This window comes from Ranitomeya imitator, chromosome 1 (genome assembly GCF_032444005.1).
Source record: "Ranitomeya imitator isolate aRanImi1 chromosome 1, aRanImi1.pri, whole genome shotgun sequence".
NCBI classification, from domain to species: domain Eukaryota; kingdom Metazoa; phylum Chordata; class Amphibia; order Anura; family Dendrobatidae; genus Ranitomeya; species Ranitomeya imitator.
This window is the reverse complement of record NC_091282.1, coordinates 565,595,318-565,622,382: the sequence shown is the minus strand read 5'-3', so window position 1 is coordinate 565,622,382 and position 27,065 is coordinate 565,595,318. Positions and strand designations below refer to the sequence as shown.

General features: G+C 46.8%; 1 protein-coding gene and 1 long non-coding RNA gene across 2 annotated transcripts in view; one reads left to right on the top strand and one right to left on the bottom strand.

Annotated features, from left to right (window-relative positions):
• The window catches only part of LOC138679200 (cyclic AMP-responsive element-binding protein 3-like protein 3), a 534,464-nt gene that overhangs the window by 327,608 nt on the left and 179,791 nt on the right, over positions 1-27,065 (top strand). The window lies entirely within an intron of this gene.
• Positions 18,347-27,065, bottom strand: part of LOC138679227 (uncharacterized) — a 51,251-nt gene continuing 42,532 nt past the window's right edge. Inside the window, exon 2 of the long non-coding RNA XR_011321612.1 lies at positions 18,347-18,803. This is a non-coding gene — a long non-coding RNA (uncharacterized lncRNA). The remainder of the gene's footprint in view (positions 18,804-27,065) is intronic.

The following is a 27,065-nucleotide window of genomic DNA, read 5'->3' as shown; positions in this document are numbered from 1 at the left end:
TGCCTATGTCTTAAGATAAGATCCTCACAGTTCTTCTCTCTGTCCTCCATATAGGATAGGGCAATACCTGTATGACAGGTAACTCGAGACTTTTTACAGGGTCTCTATCACGCCCCGGGCTCTATGCGATACTGTGCATTCAGGTGTGTGTAGTGGACAGGTAACTTGCAATACAACTGTCCTGCCGGTCTCTGATGTAAGTCTTAGAGTCACTTACAACCTCGGTGTTCCGGCTACTGCTTATCTGCGCATTGCCAGGGAGACAGTCTGCTCACTGTTGTCCTCCCCTGGTGTCCTCGCCTGTGCCTCGCTCTCCTCACTCTCAGTGAACAATGTTCTGCTTTCTGTATGTCTCTTTCTTTAGGAGCTGTAGCGACACGGCCCCTTCAGCCCTTCCAACACTCTATGTCTGGCTGCTTCCTCCTCTGTCCTCTGACAATCTGACTAACTTCCCTCCAAACCACAATATATCTGCATATGCAGGGGAGTCACCTAGTAATAGGATCAAAATCTCCCCCTTGTGGCCTGCAGTGTGAACATATTGTGTGCATGGTGATTACCTGATGAGAGTTATCCTTCATCACTTCCAAGCGTAACATCACTCTCCCCGTGAGGAATGCAATGCTACTGTGACAACCAGGACCCTGGGGCACCACATAAACTCAGTTAGTGTCTTGCTTCTGAGCTGCCAGGCCTTGCTCTGTGTTTTGCCTTCTCTGGAGGCTTTTCTCCTCGCCTTGATCTTGTTTGTCTGCCCTCCAGGAGGCAGTATATCCTGGTCTCAGTGTCTTTGTTCTAGCCTTTGCTTTGTACTTGTCTGTCCGCCCTCCATGAGGCAGAATTTCCTGGTCCCTGTGTCTTTGTTCTTGTACCTTGTATCGTTCCATTACCTTGTCTGAACTTTGTCCTACCTCTGTCTCCTTGTCTGTGGCTTCTTTCCCTGCTGTGTCTTTCCTTGTGTCCTCTCTGTTTGCTTATGCTCTGCTCTCTTGCGGCTCTGCCTGCTCTGTACCCTTGTGACTTTGCCTGTACTCTGCTCTCTTGCAGCGTTACCTCTGCTCCGCACTCCTGCGGTTCTGCTCCATTCTACTCTGCTCCGCTCCTGCTGCTGCAGAATCTCTTCCTGATTTACAGCTGTTATCCGCAACCTTGCGGGCTACACTTGGGGCTATTTAGTTTGGAAAAACGAAGACTAAGGGGTGATCTCATTTTAATGTATAAATATATGAGGGGACAGTGCAAAGACCTTTCTGATGATCTTTTTAATCATAGACCTGAAACAGGGACAAGGGGGCATCCTCTGCGGTTGGAGGAAAAAAGGTTTAAGCATAATAACAGACACGGATTCTTTACTGTAAGAGCAGTGAGACTATGGAACTCTCTGCCGTGTGATGTTGTAATGAGTGATTCATTACTTAAATTTAAGAGGGGACTGGATACCTTTCTGGAAAAGTATAATGTTACAGGGTATATACACTAGATTCCTTGATAGGGCGTTGATCCAGGGAACTAGTCTGATTGCCGTATGTGGAGTCGGGAAGGAATTTTTTTCCCCAATGTGGAGCTTACTCTTTGCACATGGGGTTTTTTTGCCTTCCTCTGGATCAACATGTTAGGGCATGTTAGTTTAGGCTATGGGTTGAACTAGATGGACATATAGTCTTCCTTCAACCTTAATAACTATACTATACTTGCAGTTCTCCTCCTGTGTGAACAGGTCTCAACCTGTTCCTTCATACTTCATTCCTTCCTGCTTGTATCTGTACCTTTACCTTCTGTGTGAACAGGTCCCAACCTGTTCCTTCATACTTCATTCCTTCCTGCTTGTATCTGTACCTGCACTTCCTGTGTGAACAGGTCCCAACCTGTTCCATCATACATCATTTCTTCCTGCTTGTATCTGTACCTGCACTTCCTGTGTGAACAGGTCCCAACCTGTTTCTTCTTACTTCATTCCTTCCTGCTTGTATATGTACCTGCACCTCCTATGTGAACAGGTCCCAACCTGTTCCATCATACATCATTCCTTCCTGCTTGTATCAGTACCTGCACTTCCTGTGTGAACAGGTCCCAACCTGTTCCATCATACATCATTCCTTCCTGCTTGTATCTGTACCTGCACTTCCTGTGTGAACAGGTCCCAACCTGTTCCTTCATACTTCATTCCTTCCTGCTTGTATCTGTACCTGCACCTCCTATGTGAACAGGTCCCAACCTGTTCCATCATACATCATTCCCTCCTGCTTGTATCTGTACCTGCACTTCCTGTGTGAACAGGTCCCAACCTGTCCTTTCATACTCCACTCACTCCTCTCTGTTCCAGTACTAGCATCTTATGTGTGAACAGGTCTCTACCTGTTCCTTGATACACCATGCCAGCTGCCCTGTGTCTCAGCTGTGCTTGACTGTCTTGTGCCTCAGCCGTGCCTGCCAGCCCTGTGTCTCAGCCGTGCCTGCTTGCCCTGTGTCTCAGCCATGCTTGCTTGCCTACTCGTCTGAGTTTCAGCCATGCTCATCTGCCAGTCCTGCCTGATGCCCGCACCAATCCTGGTGTTCCTGTCTCTCAAGTGGGATCAGCAGCCACATCCAGACATCGCCCTGGAGTGGCACCTGGCAGCTGCCTGCCGCACAAGCCTGACCTCACCATCAGAGGCTCCAGTGAAAACCAAGGCAGCTGTCCTATTCACACCCCTTCCAGGGTAGCCTGGTTTGTGGCACAGTGGGTCCACAAACCCCCTGGCTCACGCTCACCAGTCAGGGCGTGAGCGTGACACAGACTCTATAGCATAATAAACTTCCCATAGGCAAAAAAATACATTACTCACCTCTCCTCCTCATTTCCCTGCTGCTCCTAGCGCGCGCACATCTCCGGACAACAGGCACCAAGTAATGATGTCAGATGCTGAGAGGGTGAATGATGGGAGATGGAGCATAATGCATCAATGCCAATGCGGTCAACTGTATCGGCATCTAGCCAATAAAGTTGAACACAGTCACAAGAAAGAAGTCAGTCGACCGGCACTGATCGAGCTCTCCCGAAATTAGACCCCAACGAAACTCTCCTTGGAGACCAGACGGAGCAAGCTTCTTCTGAAGACGTGGAGGTGCATGCACTAGGAGCAGCTGAATCACCGGTAAATGAAGGAATGAATGAAAGCAGCACGGCCATTTCGCGAACAATCGCTTCAACGGGTCTCACTGGACCCGTTGAAGCGATTGTTCGCGAAACGGCCGTCGTCTGTCTCGTCTCTGCACGCTCCCTCACCGCTCCCTCCTCATGTCGTAGCCTGTGTGATTCCTAGCTGGGAATGCTGAGCCATGGTCAAAAAAGGACTATTATACCATTGAAGATTACGGGTGAGTGCTGCTTTCATTCATTCCTTCATTTACCGGCAATAAAGTTGAACTATGAGGCCCCCTCCTGCTCAGGGTCATCATAGTGGCCCGGTGTCATTGCAGGGAGATCGATTCTCGCTGCTCTGCCACAGAGTGTAACTGTATGGGTCCGCTGTGCACACTGATACAGTTACAGTGGCTTAGCTTTGGGTGGGCCCCCTCAGAGCTCGGGGCCCGGTGCGACTGTTCCTCTGTTCCCCGGTAGCTGCGCTACGGGCACACCCTTAAGACATAAATTCCTATAAGACATAAACTCCCTTGTCAAAGCCAAGGCGAAATGTGCGTCGAGTACATGCGGGTCAAACAAGGGGTATGTACAATTTGGTCAGCACCTTATTCATTGTTATGTATTAGCACTTTTTATGCAGAAGCACTTTCCCAAGCATTAGCACTTTGGTAGGCTGGCTATTTTCTTTCCATTATATATGACATTAGTATAGTATTTTACTTCATGCTAACCTGCCCTATGTTCATAATCCTATAGGGTTGTATACTATTAACACTGCTGCACTGTTTGTTGATTTAGCTTTTTTGTGTTTGAAAATCAGCAGCTGACCATGATATTATTTACTGCATATAAATATGTATGATATCACTATAGCACCTTATCTAGACATATATATTAATTTTCATACTTTTTTCACACACAGTAATTCATTTGGCTCTATATTATTTATTTATTTGTATTATTATTATTATTATTATTATTATTATTATTTTGCTACAGCAAACAAGTTTACTGTGTATTAGATTGTATAATTTATCTATTTATTTATTTAAATTGTATGTCTTTCTGATTAGGGTGCATGTTTCTATCATATATACTATTGGAATTTATACATATATGCACACCCCATTGTTTTGTCCTGCAATCTTTTGCCACCTGGTGACATTTCCTTTTATCAATTCTTTAAGATATATACAGTACAGACCAAAAGTTTGGACACACCTTCTCATTTAAAGATTTTTCTGTATTTTCATGACTATGAAAATTGTACATTCACACTGAAGGCATCAAAACTATGAATTAACACATGTGGAATTATATACTTAACAAAAAAGTGTGAAACAACTGAAATTATGTCTTATATTTTAGGTTCTTCAACCTAGCCACCTTTTGCTTTGATGACTGCTTTGCACTCTTGGCATTCTCTTGATGAGCTTCAAGAGGTAGTCACCGGGAATGGTTTTCAATTCACAGGTGTGCCCTGTCAGGTTTAATAAGTGGGATTTCTTGCCTTATAAATGGGGCTGGGACCATCAGTTGTGTTGTGCTGAAGTCTAGTGGATACACAGCTGATAGTCCTACTCAGGGGTGGATTAAGGGTAGCCAGGGCCCCGGCTGTTCAGACACTGTGGGCCCCCCGGTCATGTGATGTTGTCATGCGACGGGGTCATCATATACCTGAACCAGATTATTCCAGAAAAATAGTTGCTGTGTGAAACTATAACCTGTCAAACATCCATTGATCTAGTCAATTTACCCTTCAGTTATGAAGAAAAAAAAAACAAAACACAATTCTATCACCATAAGTGCTAGTTTTCACAGGAAATCTGTAATTAGTAAGCAGTGTCTGTGTACAGGTAATACAGTGATCACTGGTGACATTACACACAGGAGCTCTGTATATAATGTGTAGATAATACAGTGATCACTGGTGACATTGTACACAGGACCTCTGTATAGAGTATACAGTGTATAGTGTCATTGTATAGGTAACACTGACTCACTAGTGACGTCTCTAGGTGAAGTCCTTCACCTTTCATCCAGCACAGACTTCCATCACTTCATCCAGCCAGGACTCGTCTCTGCAGGAAAAAAGGCTGGGTTCTCATTGCGTTAGTGCAGTCCGTTCAACGCATACGCTAACGGACTGCGCTAACGCAAGTGCCGAAAAAGGATCGCGTTTAGATGCTCTATCTGCGCTAGCGGTAACGGACCCAAAAATGCTGCAGACTGCGTCCAAGGGTCCGTCACAGAATGAAGTCACATCACTAATGCATGCCGATTATGACATGCGTTAGTGATGCGCTACATAATGGCAGTTAATGGGTGCGCTAACGGATCCGTTACATAGCGGCACTAATGCTAGTGTGTCCAGCAACCTGCTCCCAGTGTGTCCAGAATATTACCCCCAGTGTGTCCAGCATATTGCCCCTAGTGTGTCCAGCATCCTGCCCCAGTGTGTCCAGCATATTGCCTCCAGTGTGTCCAGCAATCTGCCCCAGCATCTCCAGCATATTACCCCCATTGTGTCCAGCATATTGCCCCCATGTGTCCAGCATATTGCCCCCAGTGTGTCCAGCATATTGCCCAGTGTCTCCAGCATATTGCCCCCAGTGTGTCTCCAGCATATTGCCCCCAGTGTGTCCAGCATATTGCCCCCAGTTTGTCCAGCATATTGCCCCCAGTGTGTCCAGCATATTGCCCCCAGTGTGTCCAGCATATTGCCACCAGTGTGTCCAGCATATTGCCCTCAGTGTGTCCAGCATATTCCCCAAGTGTGTCCAGCATCCTGCCCCCAGTGTGTCCAGCATATTGCCCCCAGGGTGTCCAGCATATTGCCCCCAGTGTGTCCAGCAATCTGCCCCAGTGTCTCCAGCATATTGCCCCCAGTGTGTCTCCAGCATATTGCCCCCAGTGTGTCCAGCATACTGCCCCCAGTTTGTCCAGCATATTTCCCCCAGTGTGTCCAGCATATTGCCCCCAGTGTGTCCAGCATATTGCCCCCAATGTATCCAGCATATTGCCCCCAGTGTCTCCAGCATATTGCCCCCAGTGTCTCCAGCATATTGCCCCAGTGTGTCCAGCATTCTGCCCCCAGTCTCCAGCATTCTGCCCCGGGCCCCCCGGATTGCCGTTCGCAATAAAAAAAAAGTTCTTCTCACCTGTCCACGCTCCAGCGGCGAAGCTCTCTCCTCGCAGCTGAAGCGCGCACTCGCCGGCGACTGACAGTGACATCAGATGGCGGCAATGTGCGCGCTGCGGCTGATGTCAGCTGCCAGCCTCCGATTGGCTGGCGGCTGTTAACTGTTGACATGCGGGCGAGCGCCCGCACATCAATAGCGTTTAACTGCCGCAGCGCCGGTAGGGGCCCGGTGAGCAGATGAGACGGGGCCCGATGCGGGCCCCCTCTGCCCACCAGGCCCATACGCCAGTCAGGGCAGTAATGCCCTGATGGCAGTGGGAAATCTGAGCGGTAGCCCAGGGCCTCCCCACACCACTGGGCCCTGGGCTACTGCCCAGATTGACCCTATTATAATCCACCCCTGTGTCATGATCCCAATGGCAGGGGATCACAAAAAGGACAAGCACAGATACAAACAAGCTCTAGGGCGATGGAACCTGAGCTGACCGCGACCCTGAACCTAACACACAAATAAAAGTAGCCGGGGAACGTGCCTACGATGATCCTAGACGTCTCGCTCCAGCCGAAGATCTAACTTCCCCTATCAGAAGAAACACAGACCTCTCTTGCCTCCAGAGAAATACCCCACAGCAAATAGCAGCCCCCCACATATAATGACGGTGAAATGAGAGGAAAGCACATACGTAGTATGAAAACAGTTTCAGCAAAATGAAGCCCGCTAAAGCTAGATAGCAGAGGATACAAAAGTGAACTGCGCGGTCAGCGAAAAACCCTTCAAAAAACCATCCTGAAATTACTTGAACTCATGTGCCAACTCATGGTACATGAAAAGCAATTTCAGCCCACTAGAGCAACCAGCAGCAGAGAATCACATATCTGCAGGCTGGACTAAAAACCAAATTAAGCAAAACACAAAACAGGAAAATCCAAACTTAGCTTTTCCAGAAGGTTCTAGGAGCAGGGAGCAGAGGTAACAAGACACACTGGATACATTGATAACCGGCGAGGAAATGCCAGCAAAGCCAGGTTAAATAGGAAACTCCCATATGCTGATGGAACAGGTGGAACCCAGAAACCCAGGAAAGACAAGTCACCCAGTACCATCAGTAACCACCAGAGGGAGCCCAAAAACAGAACTCACAACAGTACCCCCCCTTGAGGAGGGGTCACCGAACCCTCACGAGAACCACCAGGGCGACCAGGATGAGCCCTATGAAAAGCGCGAACCAAATCATCAGCATGAACATCCGAGGCAACCACCCAAGAATTATCCTCCTGACCATAACCCTTCCACTTGACCAAATACTGGAGTTTCCGTCTGGAAACACGAGAATCCAAGATCTTCTCCACAACATACTCCAATTCTCCCTCCACCAGCACTGGAGCAGGAGGCTCAAGAGAAGGAACAACAGGTACCTCATACCTCCGCAACAACGACCGATGAAACACATTATGAATAGCAAACGATGCCGGGAGATCCAAACGAAACGACACAGGGTTAAGAATTTCCAAGATCCTATAGGGACCGATGAACCGAGGCTTGAACTTAGGAGAAGAGACCTTCATAGGAACAAAACGAGAAGACAACCACACCAAGTCACCAACAAGAAGTCAAGGACCCACGCGGCGACGGCGATTAGCAAACTGCTGAGCCTTCTCCTGGGACAACTTCAAATTGTCCACCACATGACTCCAAATCCGATGCAACCTATCCACCACCATGTCCACTCCAGGACAATCAGAAGGTTCCACCTGACCAGAGGAAAAACGAGGATGAAACCCCGAATTACAAAAGAAAGGAGAAACCAAGGTAGCAGAACTAGCCCGATTATTAAGCGCAAACTCGGCCAGCGGCAAAAAGGTAACCCAGTCATCCTGATCAGCAGAAACAAAACACCTTAAATAAGTTTCCAAGGTCTGATTAGTTCGTTCAGTCTGGCCATTCGTCTGAGGATGGAATGCAGACGAAAAGGACAAATCAATGCCCATCTTAGCACAGAAAGTCCGCCAAAATCTAGACACAAACTGGGATCCCCTGTCAGAAACGATGTTCTCAGGAATCCCATGCAAACGAACCACATTCTGAAAAAACAGAGGGACCAACTCAGAGGAGGAAGGCAACTTAGGCAAGGGTACCAGATGAACCATTTTAGAAAAGCGATCACACACAACCCAGATGACGGACATTTTTTGAGAGACAGGGAGATCCGAAATAAAGTCCATGGAAATGTGCGTCCAAGGCCTCTTCGGGATAGGCAAAGGTGACAACAATCCACTGGCCCGAGAACAGCAAGGCTTAGCCCGAGCACAAACCTCACAAGACTGCACAAAAGAACGCACATCCCTCGACAAGGAAGGCCACCAAAAAGACCTGGCCACCAAGTCTCTAGTACCAAATATTCCAGGATGACCTGCCAACGCAGAAGAATGGACCTCGGAGATGACTCTACTGGTCCAATTATCCGGAACAAACAGTCTCTCAGGCGGACAACGATCAGGTTTAGCCACCTGAAACTCCTGCAAAGCACGTCGCAAGTCTGGGGAGACAGCAGACAAAATCACCCCATCCCTAAGGATACCAGAGGGCTCAGAATTTCCAAGGGAGTCAGGCACAAAACTCCTAGAAAGAGCATCCGCCTTCACATTCTTTGAACCTGGCAGGTATGAAACCACAAAATTGAAACGAGAGAAAAACAGTGACCAACGAGCCTGTCTAGGATTCAGACACCTGGCAGACTCAAGGTAAATCAAATTTTTGTGATCAGTCAAGACCACCACACGATGTCTAGCACCCTCTAGCCAATGACGCCACTCCTCAAATGCCCACTTCATGGCCAAAAGTTCCCGATTACCAACATCATAATTCCGCTCAGCCGGCGAAAACTTTCTAGAAAAAAACGCGCATGGCTTCATCACTGAGCCATCGGAGCTTCTCTGTGACAAAACCGCCCCCGCTCCAATCTCGGAAGCATCAACCTCAACCTGAAAAGGGAGCGAAACATCTGGCTGACGCAACACAGGAGCAGAAGAAAACCGGCGCTTAAGTTCCTGAAAGGCCTCCACAGCCGCAGGAGACCAATTAGCAACATCAGCACCCTTCTTAGTCAAATCCGTCAAAGGCTTAACAACACTAGAAAAATTAGTTATAAAACGACGATAGAAATTAGCAAAGCCCAAGAACTTCTGTAGACTCTTAAGAGATGTAGGCTGCGTCCAGTCACAAATAGCCTGAACCTTGACGGGATCCATCTCAATAGTAGAAGGGGAAAAAATATACCCCAAGAAAGAAATCTTCTGGACTCCAAAGAGACACTTTGTGCCTTTTACAAACAAGGAATTGGCCCGCAGGACCTGAAACACCTTCCTGACCTGCTGAACATGAGACTCCCAGTCATCAGAAAAAAACAAAATATCATCCAAATACACAATCATAAATTTATCCAGATATTCACGGAAAATATCGTGCATAAAGGACTGGAAGACTGAAGGAGCATTAGAAAGTCCAAAAGGCATTACCAAATACTCAAAATGGCCCTCAGGCGTATTAAATGCGGTTTTCCACTCATCACCTTGCTTTATTCGTATAAGATTATACGCACCCCGAAGATCAATCTTAGTGAACCATTTAGCCCCCTTAATGCGAGCAAACAAATCAGTCAACAATGGCAAAGGATACTGATATTTTACGGTAATCTTATTCAAAAGACGATAATCTATACAAGGCCTCAAGGAACCATCTTTCTTGGCCACGAAAAAAAAACCTGCTCCCAAAGGGGACAAAGATGGACGGATATATCCCTTTTCCAAGGACTCCTTAACATAATCCCGCATAGCAGTATGCTCTGGCACTGACAGATTGAACAAACGACCTTTAGGAAATTTACTGCCCGGAATTAAATTTATAGCACAATCGCAATCCCTGTGAGGAGGAAGCGAACTGAGCTTAGGCTCCTCAAAAACATCCCGATAGTCAGACAAAAACACAGGAATCTCAGAAGGAGTAGATGAAGCGATAGAAATCGGAGGTGCATCATCATGAACCCCCTGACAACCCCAGCTTAACACAGACACTGATTTCCAGTCAAGGACTGGATTATGAGTTTGTAACCATGGCAGACCAAGTACTAGAACATCATGCAAATTATACAGTACCAGGAAGCGAATCACCTCCTGATGAACGGGAGTCATACGCATGGTCACTTGTGTCCAGTACTGAGGTTTATTCATAGCCAAAGGTGTAGAGTCAATTCCCTTCAAAGGAATAGGGACTTCCAGAGGCTCCAGACTAAACCCACAGCGATTGGCAAATGACCAATCCATAAGACTCAGGGCAGCGCCTGAATCCACATAGGCATCGACGGAAATGGATGATAATGAACAAATCAGAGTCACAGACAGAATGAACTTAGACTGTAAAGTACTAATGGCAACAGACTTATCAACCTTTTTTGTGCGTTTAGAGCATGCTGATATAACATGAGCTGAATCACCACAATAAAAGCACAACCCTTTTTTCCGCCTATACTTTTGCCGTTCACTTCTGGACTGAATTCTATCACATTGCATTATCTCAGGTGACGGTTCAGACGACACCGCCAAATGATGCACAGGTTTGTGCTCCCGTAAACGCCGATCAATCTGAACAGCCATAGTCATAGACTCATTCAGACCAGCAGGCGCAGGGAACCCCACCATAACATCTTTAATGGCCTCAGAAAGGCCATCTCTAAACTTTGCAGCCAGAGCGCACTCATTCCACTGAGTAAGTACCGACCACTTCCGAAATTTTTGACAATAAATTTCTGCTTCATCTTGCCCCTGAGAGAGGGCCAACAAAGCTTTTTCAGCCTGAATCTCTTGGTTAGGTTCCTCATAGAGCAAACCCAATGCCAGAAAAAACGCATCCGCATTAAGCAACGCAGGGTCCCCTGGTGCCAATGCAAATGCCCAATCCTGAGGGTCACCCCGCAGGAAAGATATAATTATCTTGACTTGCTGAGCAGGGTCTCCAGAGGAGCGAGATTTCAAAGAAAGAAACAACTTGCAATTGTTCCTAAAATTCAGAAAACGAGATCTATCTCCAGAAAAAAACTCTGGGACAGGAATTCTAGGTTCAGACATAGGAGCATGTACAACAAAATCCTGTATATTTTGAACCTTAGTGGCAAGATTATTCAGGCTGGAAGCCAAACTCTGGACGTCCATGATAAACAGCTGAGATCAGAGCCATTCAAAGATTAAGAGGAGGAGGAAGTAGCCAGGCTGCAATAAGGCTAGGCAGCAAACTCTGAGGGGAAAAAAAAAAAAAAACTTCCTCAGACTACTTATCCTCCTACTTCAGCCAATACAATTAACACTTTGTGGGCCGGTTATACTGTCATGATCCCAATGGCAGGGGATCACAAAAAGGACAAGCACAGATACAAACAAGCTCTAGGGCGATGGAACCTGAGCTGACCGCGACCCTGAACCTAACACACAAATAAAAGTAGCCGGGGAACGTGCCTACGATGATCCTAGACGTCTCGCTCCAGCCGAAGATCTAACTTCCCCTATCAGAAGAAACACAGACCTCTCTTGCCTCCAGAGAAATACCCCACAGCAAATAGCAGCCCCCCACATATAATGACGGTGAAATGAGAGGAAAGCACATACGTAGTATGAAAACAGTTTCAGCAAAATGAGGCCCGCTAAAGCTAGATAGCAGAGGATACAAAAGTGAACTGCGCGGTCAGCGAAAAACCCTTCAAAAAACCATCCTGAAATTACTTGAACTCATGTGCCAACTCATGGTACATGAAAAGCAATTTCAGCCCACTAGAGCAACCAGCAGCAGAGAATCACATATCTGCAGGCTGGACTAAAAACCAAATTAAGCAAAACACAAAACAGGAAAATCCAAACTTAGCTTTTCCAGAAGGTTCTAGGTAACAAGACACACTGGATACATTGATAACCGGCGAGGAAATGCCAGCAAAGCCAGGTTAAATAGGAAACTCCCATATGCTGATGGAACAGGTGGAACCCAGAAACCCAGGAAAGACAAGTCACCCAGTACCATCAGTAACCACCAGAGGGAGCCCAAAAACAGAACTCACAACACCCCTGGTCCTACTGAATAGACTGTTAGAATTTGTATTATGGCAAGAAAAAAGCAGCTAAGTAAAGAAAAACAAGTGGCCATCATTACTTTAAGAAATTAAGGTCAGTCAGTCTGAAAAATTGTGCAAACTTTGAAAGTGTCCCCAAGTGCAGTGACAAAAAACATTAAGCAGTACAAAGAAACTGGCTCACATGAGGACCGCCCCAGGAAAGGAAGACCAAGAGTCACCTCTGCTTCTGATGATAACTTTATCCGAGTCACCAGCCTGAGAAATCACAGGTTAACAGCAGCTCAGATTAGAGACCAGGTCAATGCCACACAGAGTTCTAGCAGCAGACACATCTCTACAACAACTGTTAAGAGGAGACTTTGTGCAGCAGGCCTTCATGGTAAAATAACTGCTAGGAAACCACTGCTAAGGACAGGCAACAAGCAGAAGAGACTTGTTTGGGCTAAAGAACACAAGGAATGGACGTTAGACCAGTGGAAATCTGTGCTTTGGTCTGATGAGTCCAAATTTGAGATCTTTGGTTCCAACCACCGTGTCTTTGTGTGATGCACAAAAGGTGAACGGATGGACTCTACATGCCTGGTTCCCACCGTGAAGCATGGAGGAGGAGGTGTGATGGTGTGGGGGTGCATTGCTGGTGACACTGTTGGAGATTTATTCAAAATTGAAGGCATACTGAACCAGCATGGCTACCACAGCATCTTGCAGCGGCATGCTATTCCATCCGGTTTGCGTTTAGTTGGACCATCATTTATTTTTCAACAGGACAATGACCCCAAACACACCTCCAGGCTGTGTAAGGGCTATTTGACCAAGAAGGAGAGTGATGGGGTGCTATGCCAGATGACCTGGCCTCCACAGTCACCAGACCTGAACCCAATCGAGATGGTTTGGAGTGAGCTGGACCGCAGAGTGAAGGCAAAAGGGCCAACAAGTGCTAAGCATCTCTGGGAACTCCTTCAAGATTGTTGGAAGACCATTCCCGGTGACTACCTCTTGAAGCTCATCAAGAGAATGCCAAGAGTGTGCAAAGCAGTCATCAAAGCAAAAGGTGGCTACTTTGAAGAACCTAGAATATAAGACATAATTTCAGTTGTTTCGCACTATTTTGTTAAGTATATAAATCCACATGTGTTAATTCATAGCTTTGATGCCTTCAGTGTGAATGTGTTATGAAAGGCAATTCAGTACCACAATGGACATAGCGGTCAGAACACATACAGTGATCTGACAATTACCCAAAATCATAGAACGAGCTCTGAGACGTGGGAACTCTGCAGACCGCAATCCCTAATCCTCTCCAAACAACACTAGAGGCAGCCGTGGATTGCGCCTAACTCTGCCTATGCAACTCGGCACAGCCTGAGAAACTAACTAGCCTGAAGATAGAAAATAAGCCTACCTTGCCTCAGAGAAATACCCGAAAGGAAAAGGCAGCCCCCCACATATAATGACTGTGAGTAAGATGAAAAGACAAACATAGGGATGAAATAGATTCAGTAAAGTGAGGCCCGACTTTCTAAACAGAGCGAGGATAGGAAAGATAACTTTGCGGTCTACACAAAACCCTAAAGAAAACCATGCAAAGGGGGCAAAAAGACCCTCCGTACCGAACTAACGGCACGGAGGTACACCATTTGCGTCCCAGAGCTTCCAGCAAAACAAATAGACAAGCTGGACAGAAAAAATAGTAAACAAATAGCAAAGAAGCACTTAGCTATGCAGAGCAGCAGGCCACAGGAATGATCCAGGGAAAAACAAGTCCAACACTGGAACATTGACAGGAAGCATGGATCAAAGCATTAGGTGGAGTTAAGTAGAGAAGCACCTAACGAGCTCACAAGATCACCTGAGGGAGGAAACTCAGAAGCCACAGTACCACTTTCCTCCACAAACGGAAGCTCCCAGAGAGAATCAGCAGAAGTACCACTTGTGACCACAGGAGAGAGCTCTGCCACAGAATTCACAACAGTACCCCCCCCTTGAGGAGGGTTCACCGAACCCTCACCAGAGCCCCCAGGACGACCAGGATGAGCCACATGAAAGGCACGAACAAGATCGGGAGCATGGACATCAGAGGCAAAAACCCAGGAATTATCTTCCTGAGCATAACCCTTCCATTTAACCAGATACTGGAGTTTCCGTCTTGAAACACGAGAATCCAAAATCTTCTCCACAATATACTCCAACTCCCCCTCCACCAAAACCGGGGCAGGAGGGTCAACAGATGGAACCATAGGTGCCACGTATCTCCGCAACAATGACCTATGCAATACGTTATGTATGGAAAAAGAATCTGGAAGGGTCAGACGAAAAGACACAGGATTAAGAACCTCAGAAATCCTATACGGACCAATGAAACGAGGTTTAAACTTAGGAGAGGAAACCTTCATAGGAATATGACGAGAAGATAACCAAACCAGATCCCCAACACGAAGTCGGGGACCCGCACAGCGTCTGCGATTAGCAAAACATTGAGCCCTCTCCTGGGACAAGGTCAAATTGTCCACTACATGAGTCCAAATCTGCTGCAACCTGTCCACCACAGTATCCACACCAGGACAGTCCGAAGACTCAACCTGTCCTGAAGAGAAACGAGGATGGAACCCAGAGTTGCAGAAAAATGGCGAAACCAAGGTAGCCGAGCTGGCCCGGTTATTAAGGGCGAACTCAGCCAAAGGCAAAAAGGACACCCAATCATCCTGATCAGCAGAAACAAAACATCTCAGATATGTTTCCAAGGTCTGATTGGTTCGTTCGGTCTGGCCATTAGTCTGAGGATGGAAAGCCGAGGAAAAAGACAAGTCAATGCCCATCCTACCACAAAAGGCTCGCCAAAACCTCGAAACAAACTGGGAACCTCTGTCAGAAACGATATTCTCTGGAATGCCATGTAAACGAACCACATGCTGGAAGAACAATGGCACCAAATCAGAGGAGGAAGGCAATTTAGACAAGGGTACCAGATGGACCATCTTAGAAAAGCGATCACAGACCACCCAAATGACTGACATCTTTTGAGAAACGGGAAGATCTGAAATAAAATCCATAGAGATATGTGTCCAAGGCCTCTTCGGGACCGGCAAGGGCAAAAGCAACCCACTGGCACGAGAACAGCAGGGCTTAGCCCGAGCACAAATCCCACAGGACTGCACAAAAGAACGCACATCCCGCGACAGAGATGGCCACCAAAAGGATCTAGCCACTAACTCTCTGGTACCAAAGATTCCAGGATGACCAGCCAACACCGAACAATGAACCTCAGAGATAACTTTATTCGTCCACCTATCAGGGACAAACAGTCTCTCCGCTGGACAACGATCAGGTTTATTAGCCTGAAATTTTTGCAACACCCGCCGCAAATCAGGGGAGATGGCATGAGTGGAATCACCACAGTAGAAACACAGCCCATTCAGACGTCTGTGTTCTTGCCGTTCAACTCTGGTCATAGTCCTATCGCACTGCATAGGCTCAGGTTTAATCTCAGGTAATACCGCCAAATGGTGCACAGATTTACGCTCACGCAAGCGTCGACCGATCTGAATGGCCAAAGACATAGACTCATTCAAACCAGCGGGCATAGGAAATCCCACCATGACATCCTTAAGGGCTTCAGAGAGACCCTTTCTGAATATAGCTGCAAGCGCAGATTCATTCAATTGAGTGAGCACGGACCATTTTCTAAATTTCTGGCAATATACCTCTATCTCATCTTGAGCCTGACAAAGAGCCAGCAAATTTTTTTCTGCCTGATCTACTGAATTAGGCTCATCGTACAGCAATCCAAGCGCCAGGAAAAACGCATCGATATTACTTAATGCAGGATCTCCTGACGCAAGAGAAAATGCCCAGTCCTGAGGGTCGCCACGCAAAAAAGAAATGACGATCCTAACCTGTTGAACTGGGTCACCAGAGGAGCGAGGTTTCAAAGCCAGAAACAGTTTACAATTATTTTTGAAACTCAGAAATTTAGTTCTATCTCCAAAAAACAAATCTGGAATAGGAATTCTCGGTTCTAACAAAGAATTCTGAACCACAAAATATTGAATATCTTGAACTCTTGCCGTGAGCTGATCTACACATGAAGACAGACCTTTAATGTCCATTGTTACACCTGTGTCCTGAACCACCCAAATGTCTAGGGGAAAAAAAAGGCAAAACACAGTGCAAAGGAAAAAAAATGGTCTCAGAACTTCTTTTTTCCCTCTATTGAGAATCATTAGCACTTTTGGCTTCCTGTACTGTTATGAAAGGCAATTCAGTACCACAATGGACATAGCGGTCAGAACACATACAGTGATCTGACAATTACCCAAAATCATAGAACGAGCTCTGAGACGTGGGAACTCTGCAGACCGCAATCCCTAATCCTCTCCAAACAACACTAGAGGCAGCCGTGGATTGCGCCTAACTCTGCCTATGCAACTCGGCACAGCCTGAGAAACTAACTAGCCTGAAGATAGAAAATAAGCCTACCTTGCCTCAGAGAAATACCCCAAAGGAAAAGGCAGCCCCCCACATATAATGACTGTAAGTAAGATGAAAAGACAAACGTAGGGATGAAATAGATTCAGCAAAGTGAGGCCCGACTTTCTAAACAGAGCGAGGATAGGAAAGATAACTTTGCGGTCTACACAAAACCCTAAAGAAAACCACGCAAAGGGGGCAAAAAGACCCTCCGTACCGAACTAACGGCACGGAGGTACACCCTTTGCGTCCCAGAGCTTCCAGCAAAACAAATAGACAAGCTGGACAGAAAAAATAGTAAACAAATAGCAAAGAAGCACTTAGCTATGCAGAGCAGCAGGCCACAGGAATGATCCAGGGAAAAACAAGTCCAACACTGGAACATTGACAGGAAGCATGGATCAAAGCATTAGGTGGAGTTAAGTAGAGAAGCACCTAACGAGCTCACAAGATCACCTGAGGGAGGAAACTCAGAAGCCGCAGTACCACTTTCCTCCACAAACGGAAGCTCCCAGAGAGAATCAGCCGAAGTACCACTTGTGACCACAGGAGGGAGCTCTGCCACAGAATTCACAACAGAATGTACAATTTTCATAGTCATGAAAATACAGAAATATCTTTAAATGAGAAGGTGTGTCCAAACTTTTGGTCTGTACTGTATATAATTTGTTAATAAACATGCTATTTTCTATACCATCTGGTTGGATATCATATTTTTAGGTACTTTAATTGTTAGTGGATACACAATATTTCTATTTATTTGTCTCTTTGTGTGCTAAATTAGCTGTGGTTTATAGGATCTTTGGGAAGTTTAGTTCAAATTCCATAGACACACCCAGGGCTGATTACTGCCACATCTTTTCTCAATCAAGAAATCACTAAAATAAAACTTGCCTGACAAAGTGAAGCAGACCAAAAGAATCTCAAAAGCTAGACATCATGTGTAACAACCCAGGTTCCTGGTTGTTACAGTGGCATTGCTTTCCTCACGGGGAGAGGGATGTCATGCTTGGAAGCGAGGAAGGATCCCTTTATCAGGTATTCACAAACATGCAACATGTTCTTACTCCAGGTCATAAGAGGGAGCTCTGATCCAGTTTGTGGGTGGCTCCCCTATATATTTTCTCTCTGGAGTTAAAGTAGTAAGTCAGTCTGTGAGAAAGACAGAGGAAAGGGGCCATGCAGACGAGAAGATCTGCAGCTCCTGTGAAGAAAGTGTGGAGCTGTGCAGCCACGTGAGGTGCTGCAGCTCCTGGAAAGGAGAGGTAAATGGATGGAACAAGCTGTAGAGAGTGTGAAGGAGGAAAATGAGCAAAGGAGAGTTGAGAGCTGGAGAGAAGCTGTGACTGAGCTTCCTCCACACTGAGTGCAGATACCGGTAGCCAGAAGACCGAGGTTGTGGAGGTAACTCTATGCCCGATGGTAGAAACTGGTGGACAGCAGATTGCAAGTTACCTGCCCACCATTAACACCCGAAGACACAGTAGGAGATAGAGCCTGTAAAGATGAATATATTTTATTAAATTATCAAGAAAAAATACATTATAATGGAGACCAATAACATTGGTTATAACACAAAGTATGCAAACCAAAGGCCAAATGGAGAAGTCAAAAAGCCCAAGAGGTACGTGCGTGAATATAATAAGGAAGGTCCTCATGCGTGGCCACAGGAAATGATAACTCACAAGATTTCCAGAGCACGAAGATATAAGTATTCCATACTGGAATCCAAATGATGGATCATGCCACAAGGTTAGGAAGCAAGTAAATCCAAGGGCCAAAATGAGGAATCCAAGGAGCTGGACAGAGGACATCTGCCACTGATGAAAAAAGGAGAGTCCAAATACATAAATGTGGAGAATCATTATTCCTGAAGATGCCATGAAAAATCCACGTAGAAGGTGCCAATATTCCAAATTAGGCCATAAGATCTCCATATGACCAAAGTCCAGGTAGCCTGAGAAAAGAAAATTAATTCATTAAGGATGAAAAAATTAATTAGAAGAAATATAAAAGACAACCCTTTATCAGCCCAAAAAGCCCGTAAATAAGAGTTCCTCGTTAAGCCCCACTGGGGAGACAGACTGTAACTCAAATATCCACCTGGATTCAGCCTGGACAAGCGTTTACAGCTGCTGCCTCCTCTGCCATTATGAGTGATTCTCTGTAGACTCACAAACTTGATCTTTGATGCAGTGCCCCTGTATGAAGACAGAAAGTGGGCAGCCACCGGGGTGAGGGCCTTGCTTTTTCTTTGATCTGCTGCAGCCAAATGGATAGTAGAAATATGTTTCTGGGCCCTTTTCCTCAACTCCTGTGAGGTCTGCCCTACATACACCTTATTACAGGGGCAAATGAGCACATAGATCTTTAAAAATGCTTCCTTAAGGTTGAGGGGATTAAGAAAGGCATCTCGTGTCGGAATAATAAATGTGCAGACATGACAGTCCCCACATGGGAAAGATCCCTTCAATATGATCCCCCTATTCAACTTTTGGGTGGTCCAAGAAAAATGGCTTCTGGTCAAGAGATCCAGTAAATTGGGTGCTCTTCTGACTGCAAGGAGAGGCCGTGTGCTTGTTACTACAGAAGTCTGGCTATCCGTGGTAAGGATTGGTCAAGGCCTAGATAGTATACTATTTACCTGGTGCCATCTATTCTTGTAGTCCGTGATGAATCTTGGCTGGGACTCATGTTCACAAATGCGCGGGGAAAGAAGTGAGGCTTGATCTTGTTGTTAGGCCTGCTGAAATGCGGTAAAAATTACCATCCTAGGGTAGCCTCGTTGTTTGAAGCGGTCTGTTAAACCCTGAGCTTGTAAGAGAAAGTCCTAGTTACGTGTGCAATTCTGTCTGACCCTAAGAAATTGACCAATAGGCATGCCACCTTCATGTGGATCGGATGAAAGCTGTTGTACTCCAATAATGAATTTGTGGTGGTTGGCTTGCGATAAAGGTCAGTGGCCAGGTGAAAATTATCCACAAAAATCCTCAAATCCAGAAAGGTGGTAAAGCTGGAAGAGAAGGAATGCGTAAGAAAAATATTATGTGAATTGAGGTTCGAGCTGTTCAGAAACTGGACATATTCAGTCTCAGTACCCATCCATATGAAGAAAATGTCATCTATGTAGCGATGTCAGTGACAAACCTGGTCTTGGAAGATACCAGATGAATAGACCACATTCTCCTCCCACCATCCTAAAAAGAAATTTGTGTATGCCAGCGCACAGCGAGCCCCCATCGCCACTCCACTCCAGAGATTTGTCGAAAAAATACTTTATCAAAAAGAAAATAATTGTGGTGGAGAATGAATGCCAAAAGGTCAAGCAGAAACGAATTATGCCTATGGTCAACATGCTTACATTTATCCAAGAAAAATGTGATGTCACTCATCCTATCCTCGTGTCTGATATTTGAGTAAAGCGACGCCACATCACGTGACCAGTAAAAATTCAGATGGCAAGATGATTTCGTGACAAACCTCAATAAAATGGGCTGAGTCCATGATAAATGAAGGCAAGGATGTAGCCAGGGATTGTAAAAAGAAATCCACATAGGCACAGGCTTACTCGCATATACTGCCAATGCTTGAAACAATTGGATGGCATGGGGGCTTGGTGGCATGCTTGTGGACCTTTGGCAGCATGTAAAAGGTGGAGATGATCGGATGCTACACTCACGTGCATTTCTTCTCATTAGAAATGATGATGCCATAATGAACAGCTCAATTCAACAATGTTTGGAATTTAGCTGAAAAGACCGAGGTAGGGTCTGAAGGTAACCTTTGATAAAACTGAGAGTTCCTCTGTTCCCTGCGCCTTTTTGCCATGTACCATTCAGCAAGTGTATTTGATTGGGTACACTCTGGTTAAATTTTGTCTTAAGCTTTAGTTACACTAAACGACTTACCAACGATCACAACCAGCGATACGACCTGGCCGTGATCGTTGGTAAGTCGTTGTGTGGTCGCTGGGGAGCTGTCACACAGACAGCTCTCTCCAGCGACCAACGATCAGGGGAACGACTTCGGCATCGTTGAAACTGTCTTCAACGATGCCGAAGTCCCCCTGCAGCACCCGGGTAACCAGGGTAAACATCGGGTTACTAAGTGCAGGGCCGCGCTTAGTAACCCGATATTTACCCTGGTTGCCATTGTAAAAGTAAAAAAAAAACACTACATACTCACATTCTGATGTCTGTCACGTCCCCCGCCGGCATCCACAGGGTTAAAACTGCTTTCGGAAAGAGCGCTGCTAATGCTCGCGCTGCTGCCGAGAGCTTCCCTGCACTGACTGTGTCAGCGCCGGCAGTAACAGCGTGTGCTCTGCTTTACAGCCGGCGCTGACACATTAGCAGCGCTCCTGCCGAAAGCAGTTTTAACCCTGTGGACGCCGGGGGACGTGACAGACATCAGAATGTGAGTATGTACTGTTTTTTTTTTTACTTTTACAATGGTAACCAGGGTTAATATCGGGTTACTAAGCGCCGCCCTGCGCTTAGTAACCCGATTTTTACCCTGGTTACAAGTGAACACATCACTGGATCGGCGTCACACACGCCAATCCAGCGATGACAGCTGGTGATCAGCGACCAAAAAAAGGTCCTGATCATTACCCAACGACCAACGATCTCCCAGCAGGGGCCTGATCGTTGGTCGCTGTCACACATAACGAGATCGTTAGCGGGATCGTTGCTACGTCACCAAAAGCGTGATGTTGCAACGATATCGTTAACAATATCGTTATGTGTGACTCCCCCTTTATTGTGGCCGATCTTATCTCTGCTCATGAGCAATCTCAGTTCTTTTCCAAGGGCCTGATACCATCTGCACACGCGCTATCTATGTCACACTTGGCAATCCCCCATTTTTGGAACAGACCGGTCTGTTACATTGCACATGCGTGCACTTCGATGCTTCCGGGTTTCTCCACATGATCTGGCCACATCCCTGCCATCTCCATTCTGGACTGCCTTCTTGCTTGGACCAATTAGGCAGACGCCACACACCGGTAGTTGACTGAAGCACTAATTGTCTTCAATATACTTCCCGCAATTTGATTCTTTTACATACTCCCCTGACGAAGCTGCTTTTAGCAGCAATATGTGATGGGTCTTTTCCCACACCCCTTTGCATTGTGGACTCTTTGCCTAGTTTGGCTTGCTTTACGAGGCCTCCAGAGCCTGTCAGGTAGCGATGGTTAGGGACATCTCTATTTAGAGCCTGCACTTTACTTTTCCAGCAGGTTACAATATATTTTTTCCACCTATCTACTTCCACATTGTTCTTTTTTGATTACATTTTGTCTTTTAGGCTACGTTCCTCACATTATGTCATCTGCAGTTTATATCTGCATGATCTTATATATAGCAGATGTATGAGTGGTCTTCTAACCATTTCAGGCGTACTGTGTGTCATTATGGGCTATTTATCCCTTTAACAAGCTTGGTTATTAGGCCATGCCCTTGATATTTTTGCATTTTTGCAGAAGCACAGGGTGGACACAACGTACTGGTGACTGCAGCGCACTGGTCACTACATTGTACTGGTCACTACAATGTCAGTTAGCAATTTTCACTGGGCAACATTCATTGCTGCTTGTTTCTGGAAAATACCCATGGAGTCAAAATCGTGACTTATTTGTGACTCACTACACTTGTAAATAAATTCCCAAAGGGGTATAATTTCCTTGGCGTCAAATGAGGGGGGATTCTGCTCTTCTAGCAATTAAGGGCTGTGTATTTGGAGTCCTCAAACTGTTCTAGGAAAATCTGCACTCCAAGAGGCAAACAGCACTGCGTCCCTCCTGAGTTTCTCAGTATGACTAAGCAGTACTGTGCAGCTACATATGGGGTATTGCCACGTTCAGTAGAAATTGTGGGACAAATTATAGTGCCATTTTTACCCACTTCTTGTGTGAAAATGTAAAATCTGGGGAGAAAACAACATTTTAGTGGTAAAAAAGTAGATATTTTTTTCTTTTTTTCAGAGAATATGAATGATTAAACCAAAGCTTTTTCTCCACTCATGGTGTGTGGTTGGGTGAAGCCATTTATTGTCAAACTACTGTGTTTTCTATCTTTGAATCATAATGACAACCCAAAACATCCAAATGACCCTGATCAAAAGTTCACATACCCCATTTCTTAATACCGTGTGGACATGAAAAGATAAGTTTGGAAAATAGCAAAATTTGCCAAATTTTCGCTTAATTTCTGTTTTTTTCACAAATTAGCGCAAGTCATACTAATGAAATTTTATCACTATCATGAAGTACAATACATCACAAAAAAACAAAAAAAACAATCTCAGTGTTACGTGTTACAGAACCACTCAGCTCCCAGAATATGTTGTGCAGTTATATGTATGTATAATAGGTTCCATGAGAGATGCATATCCCTAATGCATCAGCCCACAGGCTGCGCCCCTGGGCAGAGGGGACACGATATTCCCCTTTTGTCCACCCCCATATTTGTAATTCCCACAGTAAATATCAGCAGGCTCCAGCCACCTGCGGCTATTGTAATGTATGTCTGGCCTGCCGCTTTTCTATTTGCCTGCCCTCTGTATCTGTGTTATATATTCTGTGTCCTGTGAGTAAAGTGTTGTCAGACTGGAAATATACGTGGAGAAGCAGTGATCTTTTATATGCGCCCATGTAACCAAGGAATTCCAGCCAGCGTCCTTCATTCAGACTCCAGCCAACGCAAAGCAGACCTCCGAAAACACGGGGTGGTACTGAAAGAGGTACCCCAGATTGGTAGACCCCGTTACACTGGTGGCAGACAGCGGGATACGATACCCCTTCTACAGGAGGAAAAGAATGAATAGAAAACAACTACCAGAAGTTAAAGAGGACTACATTAAAAGATCTGGTGGAAGCCCTAGGGTTGATCGCCAGCAACAAAACAAAAGCGGATTTGATAGCAGCCATGATGGAACACGACAGTGCAGCGCCCCCCAATGTAAACGTGGAGGAGACTGAATTCCAGAGGGAGGCAAAGAACAGACTGGCGTTCTATGGCCCAAATCCTGCAGTAGAGATCATACGAGAGGTGATGGCTAATGTGCGTTCTGATTTGAAGGAAAAGATGGCCGAGTGGACCAGGATAGAGCTAGCCAAGATGGAGATGGCAGAGCGGACCAAAGTGGAGCTGGCCAAGATGGAGATGGCAGAGCGGAGAGAGGAGAGTCAGCGAGCAGGGGGAGCTCTGGACTTTCACCAGGTACCTTCAACAGTAAGCCACAAAAAGATCCAGTATAATGCCTTCTGACAGTTGGGGGAGGCAGAGGAAGACATTGATGGCTTTCTGCAGGACTTTGAGCGGCACTGTGCCCTTCATCAAGTGAAGCCGGAGGAACGGGTTCTGATTCTGGCTAGGCAGCGGACGCCTATCGCACGGTACCTGATGAGGACTGTATGGACTATGAGCAGATCAAAGAAGTGATCTTGGCCCGGTATGCGCTGACACCAGAGGCATACCGCCAAAAGTTCTGCGGACTTCTAAAACGCATTATCGATACCCACGCTGAATGGGCTTCTAAATTACGGTGGTCACTGCTACAGTGAGTACAAGGGAGCCAAGCAACCACTAAGGAAGATGTCCTCCAGCTCTTCTTGTTAGAACAATTCTTTAATGGACTAACCCCCGAGACACAGGAATGGCTTTGGGACAGGCGGCCAACGACTCTTGAGGAAGAGTCGATGAACAGCATGATGCCAGGAGGCTGCATTTGTCCGGATCAAAGATGGCCACTAGGGGCCCGCCCATGGACCTAGAGGGCCCCAAACCACCGAAGATTGAAGGGGGACTAGCTAGAAACCCGGCCTACCACAGTCCCCCTGGGGCGCGATGCCACCCCTGCCGTCAGCTGGGCCACCTGCAAAGACAATGTCCCAACCGGACTCAGCATACCCAGTGGCCAAAGGCAGGAACAGCTACCTTCAGCTGGGCAGCTGTACACTGCTACCAAGGTGAAGCTGACCCGGCATTGGGGGCTACGACTAACCAAGGGGTGGAAGAGATGGAGGAAGTGCTGCATGAAGTAGACCCCGTGCAGGCAGCCCGGGCAGATAATCGACAACAGCATTGACAGGTCATGTGGGTTAATGGGAAACGTATGCAGGGACTATGAGATTCCGGGGCAACTTTGACCCTTGTGAAGCATCATCTCGTCCGGGACCAAGAGAAGACGGACCGGACAGTGGCAGTCCGTGTAGCAGGGGGAGCTATACATTGACTGCCTACTGCCAGAATTCACCTGAATTGGGGAGTCGGGGATAGCCTTGTTGGGGTCGGCTTGATGGAGGATTTGCCTGCAGACGTCTTGCTGGGAAATGACTTGGGGCCCATGTTGTCTGCATTCTCGGTTGCCCCTCTGGCTGAGACATATCCTGTGACCACCCAGAGTCAAGCTTGAGCTGCGGAGGCGGAATCACACTCAGAGGAGGCCCAGGTAAGACATCCCAGCCCTACATGTATTCCAATAACCAGACACATTTCTTGGGCCACCCCAGATGAATTTAAGAGGGCGTTACTTGAGGATCCTTCATTAGAGGGATATTGTGGGAAGGCACAGGAGGGGAGAGGGGTAGTGGAAGGGGTACAGTTTGTATTGAAGCAGGGACTCCACTACCAGATCACAGAGCAGCACCACACAGGGATGAGCCTCACTATAAAACGACAGCTGGTAGTTCCCAAGAAGTATAGGCAGGAGTTACTGCGAATCTCCCATGACATACCCTTCGCCGGGCACTTCGGCGTCAGTCGTACCAGGCATCGTCTGACACAAAACTTCTTTTGGCCAGGGTTAACCTATGATGTTCGTCAGTACTGCCAGATCTGTGACAGTTGCCAGCGCATTGGCAAAAGGGGGAATTAATGCAAGGCCAAATTACGCCCCTCCCCATTGTGGAGGAACCATTTAGCCGAGTAGAGGTCGATCTGATACGGCCATTAGCCAAACCCAGTCCGTCAGGGAAAAGGTATATATTGACAGTGGTAGATTATGCCACACGGTATCCAGAGGCGGTTGTGTTACCTAACATACTGGCAGAGACGGTGGCGGTCGCCCTGCTCCAGGTTTTCTCACGGGTTGGATTTCCCCGGGAGATTATCTCGGACCAGGGTACCCAGTTTACAACAGAGGTGACCAACCAACTGTGGAAGCTGTGCAACGTAAAGTCCATTAGAAGCGCCCCGTGCCACCCACAAACCATTGGGTTGTGTGAACGCTTTAACGGGACATTAAAACAGCTCATTGGGACTTTTATCAGGACCTACAGGGACTGGGAGAAATTCTTGCCATACCTCCTGTTTGCCTATTGGGAGGTGCCCCAAGAATCCAAGGGGTTCTCCCCGTTCGAGCTGGTATACGGGAGACGGGTAAGGGGACCCCTAGACTTAGTGCTAGAACACTGGGAAGGGGAGGGCCTCAAAGAAGGGGTACCTATTGTACCCTATGTGCTGGAATTCCAGGACCGCCTACAGGAGCTGACCCAGGCTGTACGTGAGAACATGCAGGCGCCCCAGCGGCGCCAGCGCGTATGGTACGATCGGAGGGCCAGAGAACGCACCTTGGAAATAGGACAGAAGGTCCTGGTGTTAGAGGCCACTAAGCAGAACAAGTTTCAAGCTGCATGGCACAACCTATAATGTCGCCGATTGTGACGACCCCAGGGTTATCCGCATGATCCACGTGAATATGCTGAAGCCCTACCGGGAGCGCCCTGAAGAGGTAGTGGCCATCTGTGCACCTGAAGCAGAGGATTTAGCTGGGCTTCCCTTGCCGGATGTCTTAGGGGAAAGGACTCAGTCCAAAACATGGGACCAGGTACACTTGGGTGAAGACCTAAGCCCCCCGGGAGAGACAGCAGGCGGAGGAGTTGTTGAGGCAGCGACAGAGGATGTTTTTGGGGAGACCAGGGTACACTCGCCTGGCACAACACAAGGTTGAGACCCAGGATCAGACCCCCTGCGACAAAACCCCTTCTGCATCCCTGAGCTTGAACGAGAGAGGATGCGACAAGAGATACAAGAGATGCTGCGTTTAGGGGTCATTGAAGAGTCAGATAGTCCCTGGGCATCCCCCGTAGTGTTAGTGCCCAAGAAGGATGGGACTACACAGTTTTGTGTAGACTATTGTAAGCTCAATGAGAAAACAGTGACGGATGCATATCCCATGCCGCTTGTGGATGAGTTGTTAGACCGGCTGGCGGCGG